The sequence below is a fragment of the Callithrix jacchus genome, chromosome 6, assembly GCF_049354715.1.
Source record: "Callithrix jacchus isolate 240 chromosome 6, calJac240_pri, whole genome shotgun sequence".
In the NCBI taxonomy this organism is placed as follows: Eukaryota; Metazoa; Chordata; class Mammalia; order Primates; family Cebidae; genus Callithrix; species Callithrix jacchus.
The window spans coordinates 112,481,967-112,505,622 of record NC_133507.1 but is presented as its reverse complement, the minus strand read 5'-3'; the positions used below and the strand labels follow the sequence as shown (position 1 = coordinate 112,505,622).

Here is a 23,656-nt window from a genome sequence, read left to right as displayed (position 1 = left end):
TTTTCCCATTCTGTTGGTTGCCAAATCACCATATTGATAATTTATTTTGCTGTGCAGAAGCTCTTAAGTTTAATTAGAACCCATTTGTCTATTTTGGCTTTTGTTGCCATTGCTTTTGTGTTTTCAATATGAAGCCCATGGGGTTTGTAGATTACATGATTATATATTTAGAAAACCCCATTGTTTAGGCCCAAAATCTCCTTAAGCTGATAAGCAACTTCAGCAAAGCCTCAGGATACAAAATCAGCATGGGAAAATCACAAGCATTCCTATACACCAATAATAGACAAACAGAGAGCCAAATCATGAATGAACTCCCATTAGCAATTGCTACAAAGAGAATAAAATACCTAGGAATACAAACTAACAAGGAATGGGAAGGACCTCTTCAAGGAGAACTACAAACCACTGCTCAAGGAAATAAAAGAGGACACAAACAGATGGAAAAGCATTCCATGCTCATGGTTAGGAAGAATCAATATCATGAAAATGGCCATACTGCCCAAAATAATTTACAGATTCAATGCTATCCCCATCAAGCTACCAATGATTTTCTTCACAGAATTGGAAAAAAACCACCTTAAACTTCATATGGAACCAAAAAAGAGCCTGCATAGCCAAGACAATCCTAAGCAAAAAACAAAACAAAACAAAAAAAAAACAAAGCTGGAGGCATTACACTACCTGACTTTAAACTATATTACAAGTCTACTGTAATCAAAACAGCATGGTACTGGTATCAAAACAGAGATATAGACCAATGGAACAGAACAGAGGCCTCAAAAAGAATGCCACACAACTACAACCATCTGATCTTTGACAAACCTGACAAAAACAAGCAATGAGGAAAGGATTCCCTATTTAACAAATGGTATTGGGAAAACTGGCTAGCCATAGCAGAAAGCTGAAACTGGATCCCTTCCTTACACTTCATACAAAAATTAACTCTAGATGGATTAAAGATTTAACATGAGGCCCAACACCATAAAAACTCTAGAAGAAAACCTAAGCAATACCATTCAGGACATAGGCATGGGCAAGGACTTCATGACTGTATTTTTAGTAGCGATGAGGTTTTTCCATGTTGGTCAGGCTGGTCTTGAACTCCCGACCTGAGGTGATCCACCTGCCTCAGCCTCCCAAAATCCTGGGATTACAGGCATAAGCCACTGCCCCCAGCCAATCTGTTTTCTAAATCAAACTCTTGCAGAGAGACAAATAGTCACATTTACCATTTACCCAGACAGAGAGAGAGAGAGAACAGAAACTTGGCTGGTAAGAATTTCTTACCCTTTTTTGCCAGCATACCAGGTTTCTGGACTCCCTTTCTCTGCAGCTTCCAGAAGAACAGAGTGGCTTCTGATGACCCTGCTCACTGTCCCATAGCTGTGGGGTTCAAGCCACTTTACGAAAGAAAATCACCCTTTCCTGATTTATGGAACCATAAGGAAGATTCTTACTTTGTCAGCTCCTGTCCAACGGGCTTCATGGGGAATCAAATTAACATTTTCCATCCCAGCAAAACACACATAACAAAACAAACATTAGTTACCCTGTTTAGCACCCAGTATCAACCTGGCAAAGCTTGAACTTTTTCCCATTGGTCCCTGTTGTCTTTGCTCCACTCCAGGTAGGAACGGACCACCTCTGAGCAGTAATTCACATGGGGTCTCCTGGTAAGGTGAAGAACAGATAATCACCTCGAGAGACAGGCCTGTTGAGCCTTCTTTAGGCCTCATCAAATGTGACCAGACGAATAAGGAGGGTTCTCTGAGTTAGGCCTACTGGACTTCCATCAGCAACCCCTTCTGAGATTCCTTCCACACATACAAACACACACAAAGACAAGACGGACAGAATGCCTTCCAAATCAGATCCCTAACCAAGAACTGCAAGAGTATCCCCTCCAAACTATCCTCCTTTTCCCCATCTGAGAAACCTCCTCAAAATCTTCCTGATTGAGGAGAAGTCTCCCAAACCAGGACTCTTTTTACTAATTAGAAAGAGCCAACGAGACCCCCAGGAGCCGAAGAGCCACCCTGCAATGAGGCTATAGACACAGACACCCCACGGGAAGCTACAAACAGACATCACACAATGGGGCTACAGACACCCCACGACAAGGCTACAGAACCAGTCGAGAGAAGGAAGGAGGCATTGACAGTGCCTAGGATACTTACCAATCTAGACACCCTGCAACGGGGCGACAGACACACACCACCCTGGGGCTACAGACAGACACCCTGTGATAGGGCTACAGTTAAGGGATGTCTCCCGTAACTATTTCTCCATTGCAGTTCAATCCATGCACGTTGGGTTGGCAGCCCCCACTCTCCTGCACCAGTAGAATCAGCCCCCCAGTCCAAGAGAACTAGGCGGCTGCTTGGGCTGGCTTCTGAATCCATCCAGGTTTTTATTTTAAAAGGTTGTTTTGAGATGTAATTAACATACCATAGAATTTGCTTATTTCACCTATACAATTCAATGATTTTTAGTAAATTCACAGTCATGCGACTCTCACCACAATCCAGCTTTAGAATATTTCCAGCATCCCCCTCAAAGACCCCTCATGCCCACTTATAACTCCCACCCTAATGCCAGGGAACTACTAATCTACTTCCTGCTTCCACAGATGTACCTTTTTTGAGTATTTCGTAGAAATGGAATCATCCGAGAATTACGAAGGCCCTACTTAAGAGTGAATGAGTGCTTTTCCTTGACCCTAATTCTGCTTTTGATAAGAAACTTCTCTGTTTAGGAGATAAAGGATGATTTTAAGGCTCACACAGCCAATGGCTTTTTAAGTCTGGGCTTACGTGGAACCCTACCCAAAGTTCTTTCATAAACATTACTATTATCTGTGATTTATTTCCTTGCTTCCTCGCCTTCTTGCCTATCTCACATGCACCCAATTTGATGCCAGCATCCCTGAGGTCATACAGTTTAGGAGAAAAAAACTACACCTTCAATTCTATTTCCTATTGTTTGGAATCCAGAAACAGTTGGTGTTTCAAACTCTTTAATGCCCCACATATCTTCTCCCTCTGTATTTCTTTTTATTTCTGCTCGGAACCTGTCAAGCAGATTCATTTTTTTCTCTTCTAATACCTTCTTAATGGAAGCCAGTAACCACCAACACATATAAAAAAATTCTGTTTTCCAATCTTTTTCACTAGAGCTACAGGCTCTATAAGTACCTGGCTGCCTTTATGCTATTTCCAGTGACAGTTTTAACACACATTTTGTTTTACTTACTTCTTTTTTAACTTTTATTTTAGGTTTGGGGTATGTGTGCAGGTTTGTTATATAGGTAAACTCATGTCATGGGATTTGTTGTACAGATTATTTCATCATCCAGTATTAAGCCCCAGTACCCAACAGTTATCTTTTCTGCTCCTGTCCCTCCTCCCACCCTCAAGTAGGCCCTGGTGTCTGTTGTTTCCTTCTTTGTGTCCATTGGTTCTTATCATTTAGCTACCACTTATAAGTGAGAACATGCTGTATTTGGTTTTCTGTTCAGCTCATGTTCCTTCAAAAGACTATAAACTCATCCTTTTCTATGGCTGCATGGTATTCCAAGTTGTATATGTACCAGTTTCTTTATCCAATCTGTCCCTGATGAGCATTTAGGTCGACTTCATGTCTTTGCTATTGTGAAGAGTTACCATGTATTTTACCACTGTATTACATGAGTCTCCATCTTCCTATCTTCTAATATTAATGTCCTCACTGCCCAATGCTGATTCCACATATTTTAGGTTTTTATTAGAGAGTAGGACCTCATTCTCAATGCTAATGTCTCTATTAGTTAAGATTATGCTAGCACTAAAATGAATAAGCTGCCAAATTTCAGTATTTTAACACAATAGAATTTTATTTTTCATGCTGACATCAATTCAAGCCAATGGGAATGAAAGGTATCTGCCCCACAGTTCTTCAGAAGCAGCCTGACAAATACTCTGCTTCTTCAGAAGCAGTCTTTCACAAATGCCTTCCAAGCTCACCCTGCATTGACACACCATCAGCAAATAAGGAGAGAGCCTTGAGAATTGTGTAAGATGTAATTTTGGGCCAGATCTGGAAGCATTGTGCATGATTCGATCACTTCTGCCACTTCCCTTTGGAAAGAATTCATGCTCATGTCCTTACCTCACTGCAAGGGAGGCTGAGAAATGTAGCCTATCTCTGCACCCAGAAGGAAAATCAAGCAAGTTTGGCAAACAGCCAGTATTTACCACAGCTTCATGTTAAACACATAGCCTTTGACTCAATAATTCCAGTTGTAAAGATCTTTGCTGGCCAGCGCGGTGGCTCACGCCTGTAATTCCAGCACTTTGGGAGGATCATGAGGGTGGATGGGTGGATCACGGGGTCAGGAGTTCAAGACCAGCCTGGCCAAAATGGTGAAAACCCATCTCTAAAAAAAAAAAAAAAAAAAAAAAAAAACCTTTGCTTAAAAATATTCTGAATACAAAGATGCTAATTCTTAAGTCATTTAAAGTCACAAAAATAAATATATAAATAAAAAGAACACTAAATATAGAGTTCATTTATGTAATAGAGTGTTACATAGCAATTAAAAATTATGTTTATCACCGGGCACGGTGACTCACGCAAGTAATCTCAGTACTTTGGGAGACTAAGGCACACAGATCACTTGAAGTCAGCAGTTCGAGACCAGCCTGGCCAACATAATGAAACCCCATCTCCACTAAACAAATACAAAAATTAGCCAGGAGTGGTAGCATGTCCCTGTAGTCCCAGCTACTCAGGAGGCTGAGGCATGAGAATCGCTTGAACCCAGAAGGCAGAGGTTGCAGTGAGCCAAGATCACTCCACTGCATTCTTCACTCCAGCCTGGGTGACAGAGCAAGACTCCATCTCAAAACAAAAAATAAATAAAATTATGTTTATAAAAAATTTTAATCACATAGGAAAATGTTGCTGAAATAATATTAAGAAAAAAGCTGGAAACAAATTTGAACATATGTATTTTTTTAATACAGCAGTAAAATTATTAGAAGCAAATATGCCAAAATGATGACACCTATAATCTCACCTATAATCTGTATGGTAGGAGTATAGAGTTATCTAGCTTTTTTTGTGTGTGTGATTCTTATGATCAAAATTCCTTACAATGTAATGCCATTATAATCAGAGAGAAAATAAATATCTTTCTAAAACATAATAAATGTATAGCCGTATCTATACCTTCTCGTACTCTAAACATCTCAAATGTCAATATCTTTAACAATGAATTCAGCCAAGTAACATAGTAATAAAGTAACATATCTTTAAATGTAAGTCAGTATTATCATTATTTAATTACATACATCAGAAAAATACTTTGAGGTGGGTAAAGCTAGTACAATTTCCTAAGAGATGACAGTACTTTAGGAATGCAATTTTGACATACATTTCCCTACTATATGCCTTCTGTGTTTTATGTTTTAATTTCATTTCTAAAAAATCCACAACTATTTCTGAAAATATATTCTAATAGTCTCTCTCTCTTTCTTTTTTAATTTTCCTTTCTTTCTTTTTTTGACCTTTCTTTCTTCTTTCTTTTTTCGCCACTTGGGATCATATCTCTCTCTTTCTCTCTCCCTCTCTCTCTGCAATATCTAAACTGTCAAAGTACACTTCAGCAGCTGCTGGCAGATGGACTTTATCACTCATCAAGGTTTTTAATAGATTTTGTATATGTCCATCAGCTTCTGTATTTAGGACAGACAGACAAAAATGATCAAAATCACCAGATTATTACATTGTTTCTCAGAATATATTTCATGAACAGTTTCTATTAACACTTATTTTGTCAATCTTAAACTCTTCACAACCAGATATCCCCAAATCCCTTATACTTACCTGAAAAGAAGCTATTATTCTCACCTATGTATCAGTACTGCGAATCTATTGATTGTCAGTATTTAAGAGCTGTTGATTTTTCTGATCACGTTTTAGAGTTATATATATGTTCAAATTAGTAAGTCTCATCTTTTTCAGCCATTGTGGAAATAGGACTACTTACCTGAATTTTTGGTCAATTAACCTCCATGACTCGTTATGCATACCCATCCAAATGTGTTACCATGGGAATTTGTGTGTGTGTGTGTGTGTAATATATATATACACACATAAAACATTGTGAAAATAAACCAGGGGATAGCATATAGAATGATGTGTTCATGCTTTTTTAATAAAGTACTTTGCACTTAATTTTTTTCTATTTAAAAATGAATTTATATCATTCTGTCTCCTCACTCATACCCTAGTATTTAGATTATTTTCTATTGTGTTTTATTTTTTCTTTTATTTCAGAAAGGGCAAAACTTTAAAATTCAGACAGCTTATTAAATATCTTTTTATTATTTCCATTTATGAATATATTTTTTCTGTTTCTGACAATGCTTAATGTACAGTGGGTAAGTATGAATAGTAAAAGTTGTATGGAACTACTAACACAATTCTGAAATCTAATCTTTAATATTTTGCCAGGGATTATGCAGAAACTTGTAATTACGTTTTACTTTGGATTTACCCCATCTTTACTTTATCTCACATTAAAATGTAATCAAAATCAGCCTGTTTCCAATCGGTTGCAAATCCCCTTCTTAAAGCACCTATTCAAAAGTTTCCCCAATTTTCATTTTCTCTGTCTTTTCTTATTATATAAATCCTGATATCTGAAAATTGAACCATATAGTAGAATTGCCATGTTCCTTTAAAAATGCAGATCATATCTATTCTTCCTGTATTTTCACATTATAACTATGGTTTTTTTAATCCTTGACAGGTTGCAATTAGATTTCTAGTATGCCATTGTATTACAGTAAATACCATTATTATGGTAGAAATAATTCACTTTGTTTATTGCACTGTTCAGATAGTCTGCTGAGATGACTCTGATACCAAATGTCATTTTCATTCTTTAATTATAATTTTTCATCTTTTCTGGTTTACCATTCTTTCAGTAGATTAATTATTTTTATTCTAAACTTCACAAATTGTCTGAGTTTAATAATGTTTATTAATAAGAATCATAATATCCTATTGCTTTTCCCCCCCTGTTGAACAGTAGGAGTAATTTTGTTATTCTCCAACTCCCTGACCTGTAATATACTGGAGCATTGTGTGGAAGAACAACTCAGATGCATTTAGTAGTTGAATGCATTTCTGAGAGTAGTTGTTACTTGCATTCTAAACAGTTAGTAGTCACCACCTGAAAAGTCACTCCATCAGAAACAGAGTTTCCTTTTGTCTAGGGCTGTTGTTTATATACACAGTGTAAAATTAGACCAAATTCTTACATCACAAACAAAATTTAAAGCATGTATATATTAAACACATCCATAATAAGATTAGATGCCCTGTGAGGACAGGGACAATGTCTATCGTGCTTAATGATTAAATCCCTAGGACATACTACAATGCTCTGACACATAGTAGGTGCTCATTAAAGATGACTTTGCTGAGTAAGTGTGCCCATGAATGACCCCCACTGGATTATGTGTTCAGTTGTTGTCTCTATTGCTGCTTGCATGGATATATCTTTTTGTGCAATGCAGTGTAGTGGAAGAGGATGCACTCTACAATCTGATTAGAGCTAATTCTTGTTCTATTTCTCCTGGTGGTATGATTTGGTCCAAGTTGTTTTCATCACTCTTAGCTTTGATTGCTTTATCTATACAATAGAAAAAGAATGCCTACTCCCAGATTTGTGGTGAGAATTCAGTGAAGCATTATTTGAAAACTGTATACTACTTCATCTAATTTGAGAATTCGTGATCATTAGGTTTGGAGGATAAATATTGGTAGCCTCAAATACCAGTCAGTGATTGCCACATGTCAAACAACCACCCAGCTAATATCAGCTGAGTGATTCTGAGCTGCAGTTGAGGTCCAAGTCTGCTCTATGTGTTTCTCATCTTTCTTGGGCCAGAAGGGCACCTAGAATGTTTCTATCATGGTCTTCGCAGAGATGCAAGAAGGCAAGCCCACTGAACAAGCCCGTTTTTAACCTCTGCCTTTGTCACAACATTACATTGGCTAAAACATGCTCTGTGGTCACCCTAAAGTCAAAAGATGAGGAAGCGTACTTTTCATACAGTATTTTTAAACAATAATCCAATTTAACACAACTTTCATAACTATAGGTAGATGAGAGTCATAGGTCTTTTCTTCTAAATCCTGGCTACCAGGCAGAATGATACAATGGAAAGAAGTCTCAGATGGAATTCTGCCACACATACAGACAGGCACAAAAGCAGGCATAGAACCTGTTCTGTAAGCTTGGCAAGGTCCCAGATCTCTACCTTTTTTTTTTTTTTTTTTTCTTTAAAGAGACAGGTGTTGGTCAGGCTGGTTGAACTCTCTACCTCAGGTCATCTGTCTGCCTCGGCCTCCCAAAGAGCTGGGATTACAGGAGTGAGCCACCGCACCCGGTGATCTCTACCTTTTTATGTGCTCTGATGGCTCCTTGAATGAAAAGGTTTATTATAGTGGCAGGATTTACCTAATTTTTTTAATAGAAATAATTAAATTTTTCAAATCAAATAGAAATAATCTACTGGTTCAGTCAGAAGTCAAGAGTGCTACTCTGAAAGCTATCAAGTATTGGGACTGTAAAAATATTGGAAAGAGGAATTTCTGTATAATGTTTTTAGAAAATCCACATTTCTTTATCATTACTAATTTTACCTGTATTGGTAAAAATACAGAAATGGTTTCTAGTAAACAGATTTCTAATAATTTGGCCATTAACAAAATCTCTGGTGTCGATCAAAACTTAAGAAGAAAACTTGCTGAAGTGTCTCTGACTCATGTCTCTCCAGTGTTGCATAACTATTTCCAGTATTCCCAGTCAGGACATATTCCCAATCAGGGTACTCCAAATGGTAACCAACCTTCCCCTGAATAGAATTGTACACTGACATGCTACACTAAAGCTATATCACTGTGTTAAAAGTATTTTAAAAGTAAATTACAGACAACACAATTAGATATCTAAAAACAATGTTTATTGGGTGATTTGTATACCTACCATCTTACATTCAAAACTATAAATTACTGTTAAACTGTGTCACTCTGATTCTAGAAAAGAAAATTAAATATGCAATAAACACTTGTTGATCTAAGTATTTAGCAAAACTTCATGTTGATCTTTTAGTTGCACTGAATTTATTCTTTTTACATCACAAAACCAAGGATGTAAAATTGGGCTAATAATGAATGAAAACAACCATTTTAAAATCGTATCACAATTCATGACCATGAGATTTAATTTAGCTTTTACTTGAGAACAAAGTACTCAAAATAGTGTTAGCATTTCATGTTCTTAAGACTTTTGGCCAGAAAACTGAGATGAGGACAATAAATCTATCCTGGGGACTTTTCTGTAGCTGTCAGTTTGTTTTGCTCAGATTGTCTGGATAGAATGATGTGAAACTCCCCAGAATGTCCCTGTCATACAAATCTCAGGTGATTATAACTGTCCCTGATTATCCATTTATTTTAAAACACAGAAGGGAGATGGCAGCTGTCTTTAAACATTTGAAAAGCTGTCAGGCCAAAGAGGGAGAAGAATTATTCCATGTTTTCCCAAGGACAGAACCAGGACCCATCAAATCTAAGAAAGGTAGTTCTGCTCAGTGTGAGATAAAGCATTCTAACAATTCAAGCAGTGTGAATTGTAAATACTGCCTTAAGTAGAAGTAAACCCGGAGACTGCTATCTACAGTACAGTTGAGGGAACAGGAATTAGGTTACGTCTATGAAACCTCTGCTGCTAAGATTCTCTGAGTCCATGATTACAAGAAAAGAATCGCATATTCTCACTGGCTTTGTTATCTTTCCTTTGCCCTATTTCCTTATCTTCCCTCCTTTCTTCTTTGAAATCTCAATCCTAAATGGTTACCTTTAGGGGTGTGTGTGTGTGTGTATGTGTGTCTCAATATATATATTTGAAACAGGATCTTGCTCTGTCAGTGCAGTGTTGTGATCCTAGCAACTGCAGCCTCAAACTCCTGGGTTCAAGTATTCCTCTAGCCTCAGCCTCCTGATTAGCTAGGACTACAGGTGCATGCCACCAGACCACCTGAAAAGTCACTCTATCAGGAACCAAACTCTTATCAGGAAATAAACATGGCTACATGTTTATTTAGAAGGATAATTCCAATAAAATGTTTTGGCATGTTTTCTATTTCTGGTTAGTCTTTAATTCCTTTATCAAAAATAGGGAGAAAAGCAGATTTAGCTAAAAGTTACAAATAGGTTGCTAATGTTTCACAATCTTTGCTTGTATTCTTCCCTAAAACCAACACATTTCCCTCATTTGTGAAAGCTACTTTATTTTCCACATGCAAATTGTAATCTTGGAAACATAAATTGTTTTAGTTAGAGAATTTTACTCTCATTATACACTTACAATACTTCTGTGGTCTCTCTTCAATAAATTCTCTTCGTTTTTTGCAATAAAATATGGATACTTTCTGCAGTGTATATCCAGTGGTGACTTGATGAGACGCAGAACCAGCAGCACTATTAAATTACTAGAACTGATCCCGTTTGCGGTTTTTCAGCCCATGAAATACTGTTGTAACTCTCTCAAATCACACAGGTTTAATACATTTAATTTTTGAAATTATTATTTCTCCAATAATAACTATTATTTGAATTATCAAATTACTATTTATTTGTAGAAGCAAATATCAAATAACAATTATGCCTTAGTCCTCCAATTTTGTTTTGTTTTGTTTTTGTTTTGTTTTTTGAGATGGAGTTTCACTCTTGTTGCCCAGGCTGGAGTGCAATGGCATGATCTCAGCTCACTACAACCTCCACCTCCTGGGTTCAAGTGATTCTCCTGCTTCAGCTTTCCTAGTATCTGGGATTACAGGTGCCCGGCACCACGCCCAGCTAATTTTTTTTGTATATTTAGTAGAGACAGGGTTTCATGATGTTGGACAGGCTGGTCTCAAACTCCTGACCTCAGAAGATCCATCTGCCTCAGCCTCCCAAAGTGCTGGGATTACAGGTGTGAGCTACTGCGCCCAGCTAGACCTCCAGTTTTCAAGTAGCAGATAGTATCAGTTATAAAACACCAGAAAGTCTGTCTCCCCTCATCCAGGGGTGTGTGTGTGTGTGTGTGTGTGTGTGTGTGTGTGTGTGTCTCAGTCCAGGGCCATGCTGTTTAATGATGGAAAGAGGCAACATTCTCATCAGGCAGTGGTGTTCTGTGAAGTGTGAACAGTCCATCGAAATGAACTGTACACTGAGGGCTTCTCTGAAGGAACTGGAATTGGGTGGCTGGGCTTGTCCGATTCTCATAAGTTTTCATGCAACAGTGGTGGGAGATGAGAGTCAATACATATGTTGAACACCACCTATCTCTTCATTAGTGAAAAATTATTTTTATATCTCTGATGCTAATTATGAAGTCCTTATGAGCAGATTTCCATGGCAATATTTGAAGTGCTTGCTAATCATGCCTGAAGTGTGTATTCCTGATCAGGATACTTCAGATACTAACTAACTAATGCTAGGATACAAAGGAAAAATTACTTTTGTTCATAAATCACACTGTTTATCTCAAAGTATTCTGAAAGTAAAATTTTAAGATGTAGCATAATCTAAGGCCCAACTCAGGAATCACTGTAGCCTTTTTCTATTTGCATGTGTGCTATTTGAAAAACATTGACAGCAGTTTTGTATATCTCAAAGTATTCTGAAAGTAAAATTTTAAGATGTAGCATAATCTAAGGCCCAACTCAGGAATCGCTGTAGCCTTTTTCTATTTGCATGTGTGCTATTTGAAAAACATTGACAGTATTTTTGTAAATCTCAAGGCCGGGTTAATATGAGACAAAATGGTGAAGTCAAGTTTCTGTTTCCTCTATCCCCCACCTTAAACTAAGTGTCTAAAACTAAATGAGAAAAGCAGCATTTCCTCAAATGTTTTCTCTTCTAGATATTTGCCACCACAATCCTACCTGTCCTGGCCAGAGATTTGGGATTCATCCTTATTAGAACTCCTTAATCAAACAAACATGTTATGTCCTCCCAAAAGACATAACCATGTCCTGATCCCAAACTTGTTAATCGAACCTTATTTGGGTAAAGGGTCGTTGAGTTAGGATCTTGAGATGAGCTCATCCTGGATTATCTGGATAGTCCCTAAATCCAGTAACAAGTGTCCTCATAAGAGAAAGGCAGAAGGAGACTGCACATGGAAAGAAGACAGAGAAGAAGGAGAAGGCCATGTGAAAAAAGACATGGGCAGAGATTGGAGTCACTCAGCTAGAAGCCAAACAAGACTCAGAGTCATGCGAAGCTGAAGATAATGAGGAAGGATTCTCACCCACGTCCTTTAAAGGAGCATAACTTTGCTGGCACCTTGATCTCAGACTTCTGGCCTCCAGAATGGGAAAGAGTAAATTTCTGTTGTTTTAGGCCGCCAAGTTTGGGGTAATTTGTTGTGATAGCACTAGGAAACTAACACAGTCACCAAATCCTCCTAAGACTACCTTTTTAATATCCTATCCATCCTTTTTTCCGCTGATATAACTCATACTACCATTACATTCCACACATATGTTAATTGATAGAAGAAGAAGTTGATAGGTAGAGCCAAGACAACCTTCTGATCTGAGTTTTACTAGGTCCTGGTCGTAAATACTCTATGCTTTGGACCCACTATCTGTTCACACTGAGCACTTCTAGAAATGGGGAAATAATGACATATTTCATTATCATCATCAAACTAACCTGCTCCACACCTGACAGCCAGTAATGCCATGCAGCAGAAACATACATAGTTACATTTTCCAGAGTTTGAAAAACTGCAGCTATGTCTCATCTACCCTTGAAGGAGGAAAACAAGTTGCTTCATTTTGCTGCGTACTTCTGATACTGCAGCAGTATGCTGAATGACACAGACCTCTCAAGAATCTAAATATTTCTTCCTTTTCCTTGGACTAAGGAAAAGTTATGGCAGAAAAAGAATGCCATTGCTCTGTGGGATTAACCAGATTAAACCCTGAGCTGACTGACTGGAAGGAGACGTCAACAAAGGCTTCCAGGCAGAGACAGCAATAATTCCATCTGTAAGACTGATAAATAGTTGTTCAGTACCTGGAGGAATGTTTTTGAATTATTCTGAGCTTTAATGCCTGCAAAAAAAAAAAAAAAATCTCTTTCCACTAAGGCAGGTGCCCATGGGCAGATGTTCCAGCAACTGTACCCACTCTACAAAGTATAGAGATCCAGTCCCCTGGGGCTAATAAGATTATTGATTCCTAAGAACTATCTGGCTTCAGGCAAACTACCTACTCCCAGAAACTGAAATTTATGCTAGTGTGAATACTGTAGTCTGTTTTCCCACTGGCAAAGTGCAATTTCAATAGTCCTTACCTATAGTGTAGGAATTTAACAAATACCGTATCAGTGGGTTGCTAATTACAGATTATAGGCCATGATGCCAAGAATAAACTCCTTAAACCTTCCCCAGCACTAGGACCCCTCAGAATTTCCCTTGATGGCTGTTTACACATTTTTAGAGTCTAGTACTTCAGCTCTTCCTTCTCAATATGATCCATCTCCACCCTGAAACTCTAACAATAAGACTGAAAACATTGCAGCATATCAAATTTGGAGCGAGACGGTGAGAACATCTGGGATAACTTCCCACTCGAAGCCTCTTCTGTTAACGTCCATCACAGCTTCTCATTACCTGAGAACAGAAGTCACAATGAATGTTTCTGCCATTAAGAAGTGCAAGAAATAACAAACTACATTGTAAAAAGGACAGTTTTTATTATATATAATTTGGGTGAGTATAGAAATAGGCCATCAAGGAGCACGTATATGTGCATAAACACAGACATATATTTTGGCAAAATAAAATTGCATTGTCACAGAAGTGTGACCATAAAGTAATGAGATTAGGTTCCTTATCAAACCTGTGGAAATCATTTGTCATTCTGTATGTGTATATATCCTAGAATTGTGTTTCAAATGTAGCAACCCTTAAGTAGTTGGTCTCACAAATACATTGGAGTGTCTTCTCAATTCCACATTCACCCAGTTAGATTTATGACTCTCATAAATGATCCAAAGATTGAGGCTCCATGATTACAATGGACACGTAGACAAATTAGGTAGACAAGAGGCATTAGGGCAAAACACATAGGCCCATTCTAATTGCGTAGGCAGCTACCACTCTCCATTCTTATAAGCCAGTTTCACCTGTCCTAGAAAAGTCCTCTTATTAATCAGAGAAGTCCAAAACTTTCCATCATCTTCATGTCTGACACCTTTCATGCCTGACACTACCATGTATGGACCAGGCACTTTATATATATAATCTCTAATCCCTATAGCCACTCACAAATGTGCGTATTACTATCATCTTTACTATTTAACACATGAGGAAATACTCACAAAGGTAAAATGACTTGCCTAAAGGCCCACAAGTGATAAGTAAATGAACATAGATTAGAACTTCTTATTACCAATCTTCTCTCTTATTACCAAGCCTTGTGAATCACAGACAAAGTCTATCATGCCACAATTTGTGTTCAAATGCAAATGTAGACAGCACCAGCTAGTAAGACTCTGTGTAACTCACACTAAGGACCCAATGAGGAGAGCAATGGATCACCCATAGTTGGTAAGAGTGGGGAAAGAAAAGGTTGCAAAAGTGAGTCTGAGGGGTCTGCAGACACAGTGTGCCTTCTCACAATTCTACCTGGGGGTCGGGGGAGGGCGGGATCAATTGAATTCTCAAAGCCTTGTCTTATTTCATCTCATTGAAGCAAAAGCTCACTTTCATTCCAGGGCTTCAGAGGTAGCAAGCACATTTGAATTACCCAATTTGTCGTAAAAGTATTTTTAGGAAAATGCCAAAACTATCAAAGATGAATTAAATTTTTCTGACAGCTTGAGTCGGACTCATGCCCCTTTCTTCTTTCATCTGAAATGTTACTGCTTGGTTTTTCACAATCACGATATCCTTGCTTAGAAGCAACATTCTCAGCCACCAGGTACCAACTCATGGTTCAGGCCCTACTGCCTGAGTTCAAATTTTCAGAGTTTGGAGGAAGGCAGCCCAAGGTTCACTGGAATTATAATAACTGAAGGGAAAAAAATATACCAAGTTAGGCTCATGGCTTCCTCCCTAAACACCAAAGGGAAAGAGATAGGGAGTAAAATAACTAGATGACATTTTTTGTCATTGTTTTTCCTAAAGGTAAACGTTTCTTCAACTCTGTTTACTTTTCAGCATTCTCACCTCTGCATGTTCCGTCCAGCCCCTCCTATTGCTATAATTTTGAGGAAGTCACTGAAAGAAAGTGCTGACTCACAAAATTAGAGACTGGAAGCCAGTCAGTGATAGCACTTACAGGCAAGGTTGTATTAAAAATGTCGTGAAGTCAAGAAATTTCTCTGGGGGTTTGGCTACTTATCAAAGTAAAATAATTTCTCCACACCTTTGTTGTCCCACTTCATTGTTTTTCATATTTGCAACTTTGACGACCAAAAAAAAAAATCACAAAAAAACCAAACCAAAACAAAAACAAGTGGAGGAAGAAAGTGGGGAGAGGAGAGAGGGGGAAGGGAGAGAGAGAAAGAGAAAGAAAACCATGTATAAAAGAAAGGATTTGTTATCAGTGCCCTCTTCTGGAAACACATGAAAGTAGCTCAGAACCGAGCTGTGGCATTTCTTTGACGAGAAGGCAGATATTTGTGCTAGCAGACAGCATCAGGCCTCCATGTGGCTGATGCTATTTGGTGTTGACATCATGTAGTAGAAGGAGCCCTAAACTTAGAAGTCAAAAATTGTGCATTTAAATCCAGCCTTTGCTCCTAATCTTCTAGAACCTAAATATTTAAATAATTTAGTGCTTTAAGTATAGACCATATGTCTGGATTCGAATCACCATAGGCTGTTGCAAAAAGTACAGAGTCCCAGGGTTCATTCCATCATTGGAAGCAAATGTCAGGGAGAGGTATAAATCTGAATTCTAAACAATTTCCAAGGAAATCCTTTTTTTTTTTTTTTTTTTTGAGATGGAGTCTTGCTGTGTTGCCAGGTTGAAGTGCAGTGGCACAATCTCAGCTCACTGCAACCTCCAACTCCCTGGTTCAAGTGATTCTCCTGCCTCAGCCTCCCAAGTAACTAGGATTACAGGCACATGAATTTTTGTATTTTTAGTAGAGACAGGATTTCACCATGTCTCAATCTCCTGACCTTGTGATCTACCCACCTCGACCTCCCAAAATGCTGGGATTACAGGCATGAGTCACCACGCCCAACCCCAAGGAAATTCGTAAGTGGTGTTCTGGCTCACTTATCTAATCTGAAGATAGATAACTACAGATGACTGATGATTTTCTTAGATTAAGTGACTTATAACTCCCCTTACACATCTAACACTTCATGATCTTATGAAACAAACTGGAAGGAATGATTCCTCAGCAGATTAACAAATTGTGATAAGGTCCATACAGTGGATTATACCTCAGGAGTAAAAGGGAATGAAGCGACATGAATGAATCTCAGAATATTTATGCTGGGTGAAAGAAATCAGATGAGAAAAGATGATTTCGTTTTCATAAAATCCTAGACACTGCAGAGTTATCTACAGTCACAGAAAGCAGACTGGAAGTGGGGCAAATGGAAGGAGGTTTTACAAAGGGGCAACTATGAAACTTGAGGGGTGAAGGAAATGTTCATTATCATGATTGAGGTGGTGGTGTCCTGGGTAAGCACATATGTCAAAACTTATGAAACCCTACACTAAATCTCTGCCATTTACCGTCAATCACTTACCTCAATAAAGTTTGTTTTGTTTTGTTTTGAGACAGAATTTCACTGTTGTCGCCCAGGCTGAGTGCAATGGCACGATCTCAGCTCACTACAACCTCCACCTCCCAGGTTCAAGCAATTCTCCTACCTCACTCAGCCTCTTGAGTAGCTGGGATTCCAGGCATGCACCACCATGCTCAGCTCATTTTTTGTATTTTTAGTACAGGCTGGGTTTCACAATGTTGGCCAGGCTGGTTTCAAACTCCTGACCTCAGATGATCCATCGGCCTCCCAAAGTGCTAGGATTACAGGCGTGAGCCACCACGCCCAGCTGTAAAGTTTCTGTTTGTTTGCTTGTTTGTTTTTTTAAAGTAAAGAAATAGAGTAGGATCTTGGGGAAGTTTTGATATCCAAGATTTCCTGTCTTCCTGTAGACGACTGAGTGACGGAATTAGAAGACAGGAAGAGTGAGGGCCCCCGACCGAGGGCAGGAAGCATTTGTTAAACCGAGAAGGATCTGCAGTCATCCTAAATCGCTCCACTTCAAAGGCCAGAGAAGTAATTTGGAAGCTGTAAGAGCAGAGCCTGTGTGGTGGTCTGCACAAACTGCAGGCCAGAAGCCTCTGCCTGCCGCCCAATCCATCCACAGCATTGTAGATGCTCCCCACCTGTCTCCCTGTTTTGTTACAGAGCTGGGTAGTGCCTGGATCAGTCCTCACACCCATCACATTCAGCCCAGGCTGGCCTCAGGGCTTTTGAGACGGTATCATTGGGAAGGCAGTGTCTCTTTAAAATTACCTTGCTAGGCCAGGCACAGTAACTCATGCTTGTAATCCCAGCACTTTGGGAGGCTGAGGTGGGAGGGTCACTTGAGGCCAAGAGCTCAAGACCAGTCTGGTCAACAGAATGAGAACCCCATCTCTATAAAAAATAAAATAAATAAAAATAAAAATAAATTAGCTGGGCATGGTGGTATACACATGTAGTCTCAGTTTCTCAGGAGGCTGAAATGAGAGGATCGCTTGAGCCCAAGGGTTCAAGTCTCCAGTGGCCTGAGAGGGCGCCACTGCACTCCAGCCTGGACAACACAGCAAGACCCCATCTCTTTAAAACAAGGAAAAAAAATAGCTAGGTGTGGTGGCTCACACCTGTAATCCCAGCACTTTGGGAGGCCAAGGCGGGCAGATCACAAGGTCAAGAGATCAAGACCATCCTGGCCAGCATGGTGAAAGCCCATCTCTACTAGAAATACAAAAAAATTAGCTGGGCATCGTGGTGCACACCCGTAGTCCCAGATGCTCAGGAGGCTGAGGCAGGAGAATTGCTTGAACCTGGGAGGTGGAGGTTGCAGTGAGCTGACGTAGCGCCACTGCACTCCAGCCTGGCGCCTGGTGATGGAGTGAGACTCTGTCTCAAAAAAAACCCCTATCTTTCTAGCCCAAAAAAGTCTCAAATTGAAGTCAAGTTGAGGACTTGCCCCAGGCTCTTCTAGAAGAATGTTCCCAGCTCCCCACTGCCACCTTAGCTGAGTCTGGGATTTCGTTCTCCACACACTCCCTTATCTCATCCTCCCAACTGGTGTCCCCCTCCCTCTCCCACAGAGCCCACTCTCTGAGCTCTGAGCTGTGCTTTCTGCAGGCTTGAAAGAACTTTACTGGAAGCTCTGGCAGAAAGTTAAATTGAATAAAGATCAAAGTTAATAAACTTCCTGGTAAACCCACAGATGGTCCACTTTAAAGGCAATAGGCCCATTCATTTCTGATTAAAATAGAAATTGTCTATAAAGAAACTCCCTAGAACAAAGTTGAATGATGGAACTATATTAAGAGAGCAGTCCATTACCCTTAAGTGAAAAATGCACAAAGTCATCATTCAGAGGCAGTAATGCAGTGGTGATGGTAAAGAGGTATTTAAAAGGACAACCTACATAGCTGAACAATTTTGGAAATCCTCCAGGGCACTAAAAATAGACTAGTCTCCCCAAAATACATACTATCTTCAGGCTACCTAGATGATCAGATTGGCATCACATTTAATGTGTAGGTCTGGTTACCTTTGAGTATCAGAGTGCAGACATTAGAAGCAAGTTCTGCCAGGCGCGGTGGCTCACGCCTATAATCCCAGCACTTTGGGAGGCCGAGGCGGGTGGATCACGAAGTCAAGAGATTGAGACCATACTGGTCAACAAGGTGAAACCCCGTCTCTACTAAAAATACAAAAAAATTAGCTGGGCATGGTGGTGCACGCCTGTAGTCCCAGCTACTTGGGAGGCTGAGGCAGGAGAATTGCTTGAACCCAGAAGGCGGAGGTTGCGGTGAGCCGAGATCGTGCCATTGCACTCCAGTCTGGGTAACAACAGCAAAACTCCGTCTCAAAAAAAAAAAAAAAAGTAGAAGCAAGTTCTGCCTATGGCCACTAGTTTGGTTTCTCTGTTTTTGGAGGAAGCATTTACTTGTGTCCATTTCCTCATTTCCTAATATTTATCCCCGTTCGCAGGTGCATGTCACCTGACCAATTTTGGGGAGGCGTATATTTATATAATCACTTTTCTCCTTCCTCCCCCCAGGGACACCTCCCATTTCCCAACTTCAGAAACAATGAACTTGGTAGAATCTTATCAATTTTGTTAAAGAATAGGAATGTACTGTTAATTACACAAAAATTGGTGGCCACATTAATTAGACTCTGAATCATTGCTATTCCTCATTCCTTCCCCTTTTCTTTCCATGTCAATGGAGTATGCAACCTTATTTACAACAAAGACTTTCTTAGGAAAAGTATAAATTATAACATTCTAAATTCTAAATTCCTTAGCCACTATTCTTCTGTAAATCTTGGTGGGTTCTGCTGTTTGGAAAAGATGAAGATCTCCAAGATTAACTGGAAATTTGTAGACAAACTTTGGTCCAACTCTCCTGTGTTCTTTGCATTTCTTTTTTCTTTTTTGAGATGGAATCTCGCTTTCTCATCCAGGCTGGAGTGCAGTGGCTGCAATCTCGGCTCACTGCAACCTCTGCCACCTCCAGGGTTCAAGCAATTCTCCTGCCTCAGCCTCCTGGGTAGCTGGGACTACAGGAGCGCGACACCACACTTGGCTAATTTTTGTATTTTAGTAGAGAGGGGGTTTTACCATGTTGGCCAGGCTGGTCTTGAAATCCTCACCTCAGATGATCTGCCTGCTTAGGCCTCCCAAAGTGCTGGGATTACAGGAATGAGCCACTGTACCCAACCTGCTCTCTGCATGTTAGAGATGGAAAGTACTAACTGTGGAGGTGAAGTAGTTTGTGAATATACACAGACACACAGCAAAGACAATTCGAACTTGTATAATGATAGTATGCTTTAGATTTTATGGCCAAAGCTAATTTTAGCTAAACAGAAAGGCCACCCAAATCTCCCAATTCTTATCCCAATTGCTGCTGACTTAGAATTACCCTGGGGAGGTCAATTACCATCATCTTAACTCTATTTTCTTCTGACACTCACTACCAAGTTCCCTTGAGTATATTGAAAATTAACAAAAAAATTCTTTGACTTCTTAAGATGAAAAGGAATCCAGGCAGATTAATAGGACACAGTATTGCAATTCTTAATCACTGAGATTTCTGAAGACTGGCGTAATTAAACAGTCATCAGCCCATAAACTGCAGGGTGAGAGTTTAGTGCCGATCATGTCAAATTGGACACAGCTAAGCAGAAGGCTCACCTGAGGAATGAAACTGGGAGACACTCAAGCTTTAGAGTGTCCCATTAGAATTGGGCAGTAATTATAAAACAGGATTCATGGAGAGCTCTTTCAAATTCCAGTGAAAAGCTCATTTCGGAAGCCATTTGTTAAGTTATCACTGCCGACTATTGCCATCCCTGCAACTGCTTTTGCAGAGCCAAAAAAGAAACTAATTTTAGCTACAGTCTTCTCCCTCTTACCTTTCCTAGGAATTTTCTTCAGAGAATCTGAAAGTTGAATCTTCTAGTAATAAACACTTTAGAAGATAGAAAGCAAGAAAAATCTCAGCCAAGAATCTTTTCACAAAGTAGCTAAAGAGGCATTATTGGAAACAAGCGGAAAGGGATGGCAAACTGTCACAGCTGTGGCTGCCTGCTCTTAAAAGTAGGAATGCGGTGGAAAGAAAACCCTTGTGGAAAAGTTAATAGGACTGTGGATGCTAGGGATGCTGGTGCTGCCCGCCGGCCTGGGAGTAATCACTCACTCCAACCAGTATAAACTCCAGAGAGCATGAGATGTGGCTCCCCTTAGAGCTCGTCAAACACTTCTGGGGACCCACAGGAAAAGGCGTTGCCCATCTGGGTGGATGACAGTGCTGTTTTGGTGGGGAAACGTCTTCATTATTCAGGAATACGGTGAATGATAACTCCAGCACTTGGGGCAAGCAATTTATGATGAACCTCCACACATGATTTTTTTAAATCACCTTACAATTAATGCCTTCTGTAGCCCAGAAGAAGGTGGTGGAGGAGACGTGAAGCCTCTTGAGTTTGGCACTCAGGCAAGGAAAAGTTGGGTCTGGCTATAAGTGGACACTGGGGTGAGAAACCTGGGGACCTCAGATAGGATTGTGGAAGTGACTGTGCTGCCTCCATGTGGACAAAATGGTTTTCTTCATGGCTTTGCTCCTTTGACTCTAGGTTGAAGGTCACAGGATATAGGATTGATTAAAGTGGTAAATATTCTGGGATCTGCTGGGAACAGGAAAAATCATTGCTTCAATGCACCCGCCAACACAAGCCTGGCTTTGCCGTATAACCCTGGACCTGGTGGCATTCTGCAGTTGGTTTTTTTTAACTCGCTTCATGCCTTATATATTTGTTGAGTTCTGGCCCTGGGACCATGATAAGCTCCTGGGATGGTCAAAAGCCTGAGGTGCAGTCCTTGATCAATAAGCAGATAAGATAACGCTCACATCTATGAATGCCACCTGATAAGGTGGCAAAGAGAAGAGGGAGCAAAGTTCTGTGAGCACAGGAAAGACTGGAGAAGGATTTATTCCTCCAGAGAAAGATCAAAGAAGCGCTCAGGGAGGAAGAGGCCTTTGGAACACGTTTTGAAATCCAGGAGGATGTCGCCATATGGGGGAATAAGAGAAAAGTGCTGCCAACAGACGGAAGAACATAAACTGTGGCAGAGGGACCTCACGCCTCTCAGGAAAATCTAGTCACCCTTGTGGCTAAAATGAGAGGTGACTGGGTAAAGGAAGGGAGGACTCAGTGTGAGAGCTTACAAGGAGGTTGTGGACAAAACAGAAAGTGCTTTACAAATGCTTGAACTTTGTCCCGCAGACGGTAGGAGCCACTAAAGTCTTTCAGAGCAGATGCAATGTGATCAAAGTAGTACTTTTAAAGAGTCGATCTGGCAGCATTGTGGAGAATGAATTTTAGAGTTGGTGTAGAACCCAGAAGAAGGAAAGGAGAACAAAGACTACTGTAATCTTGGCCAGGGGAGACATGAGGAGGTCTAGGCAGGGCAATGAAGTGGCAGGTTTTACAGCAGTATTTCTGATAGACAAGTGGAGACTTGGAGATTTATTGGATGTAGAGGTTAAGGGAAGTGCAAACAAAGGATGATTCCCAGATTTCTAACTTGTGTCTAGACTTGAGGAATGTTACTGCCATTAACCATGGGAGGGATTATTGAGAGAGGAAAAGACTGTGCAAGGGGGATGTTGGGCATTTACTTTTGGTCACATTGGGCTCATAGCCAGGGCTGCACCATGGGGAACTGCAAATGTAGATCTGGATCTCAAGTTTTTTGTTTTTTTTTTTAATTGAAAAGCAGGTCGGGCGCAGTGGCTCACGCCTGTAATCCCAGCATTTTGGGAGGCCGAGGCGGGTGGATCACAAGGTCAAGAGATCGAGACCATCCTGGCCAACATAGTGAAACCCCGTCTCTAAAAAAAGAAAAAAAACTAAAAGTGGGTTTTCGTTTTTCCAAAAATTGCACCAAGGTAAAGCAAAGCTCTAGTTGATGCGGGTGTGTTGTTTAGGCATTAGCAATCCTGCCCTCACTATGCGCTCATTGGACAGTAGCGCAGCCCCAAGAAAAGGATGGTTAGGTGCTTTAATTTCTATAGAGAAAAAAAAGAAAATAATAATAATTATTATAAAAAGGATGGTTAGATCTCAAGTATTTATGACCCATTTTTATATGAGAACATTGAGGCTCCAGAATGTTAATGTGTCCAAAGATTTCTAATAGGTGGTGATGTTTAGTCATCTTTGTGTCCCTGTTTTTTACCATAGTACCAGAAATGAATACTTGCCATGTTATTATCTGAGAGCCAGAGAAGAGACAGAGGGCAGAACCTGGAAAACACCAGATTCCAAAGACAGGCCAAAGAAGATTGAGCCAGCAAGGAGGACTGAGAAAAAACAAAACCCAGGAATGAGAATTCCAGGAAAGAGGAAGAGATTCACATTTCAGTGCCTCAGAACTCAGGAAGAATGCAAATGGAATATCTGAGGTCATTTTTGACCTTTAGTAGAGAGGTGACTATGCAAGCTGGTTTGGAATTATTTAGGAGAGAGTGACAGGTGAAGCCATAGGAAAAAAGTCAGACTAGACTTCTGGTTAATTTAGACTTCAAGATAAGGATAGGAGGTAAAAGAATTGAAGATTGAGGGAAGGTTTTCTGGGCTGGATGGATGGTGGGTTTTAGAGAAAAAAGTAGATTTAAGTATGTTTTATGGGCAGAGAGAAAAGCTCCCATGGACAAAGAGAAACCAGAGATAAAAGTCAGTGGAATACATGGGAATGGGCTAAGGAGAATAGGTGATGGGGTAACTTCACAAAGGAGCATTTACATCTAATCCTCCAAAATAGGAGGGGAGAAG

General features: G+C 39.9%; 1 long non-coding RNA gene and 1 other non-coding gene across 2 annotated transcripts in view; both read right to left on the bottom strand.

Moving 5' to 3' along the window:
- Positions 1 to 9,078: 9,078 nt before the first annotated feature.
- LOC144576815 (uncharacterized) overlaps positions 9,079 to 23,656 on the bottom strand; it is a 28,338-nt gene continuing 13,760 nt past the window's right edge. The window contains exon 3 of the long non-coding RNA XR_013519368.1: positions 9,079 to 13,729. This is a non-coding gene — a long non-coding RNA (uncharacterized LOC144576815). The remainder of the gene's footprint in view (positions 13,730 to 23,656) is intronic.
- LOC118155149 (U4atac minor spliceosomal RNA) lies at positions 22,750 to 22,875 on the bottom strand. The gene has a single exon (XR_004745370.1). It is a non-coding gene; the product is annotated as a U4atac minor spliceosomal RNA (small nuclear RNA).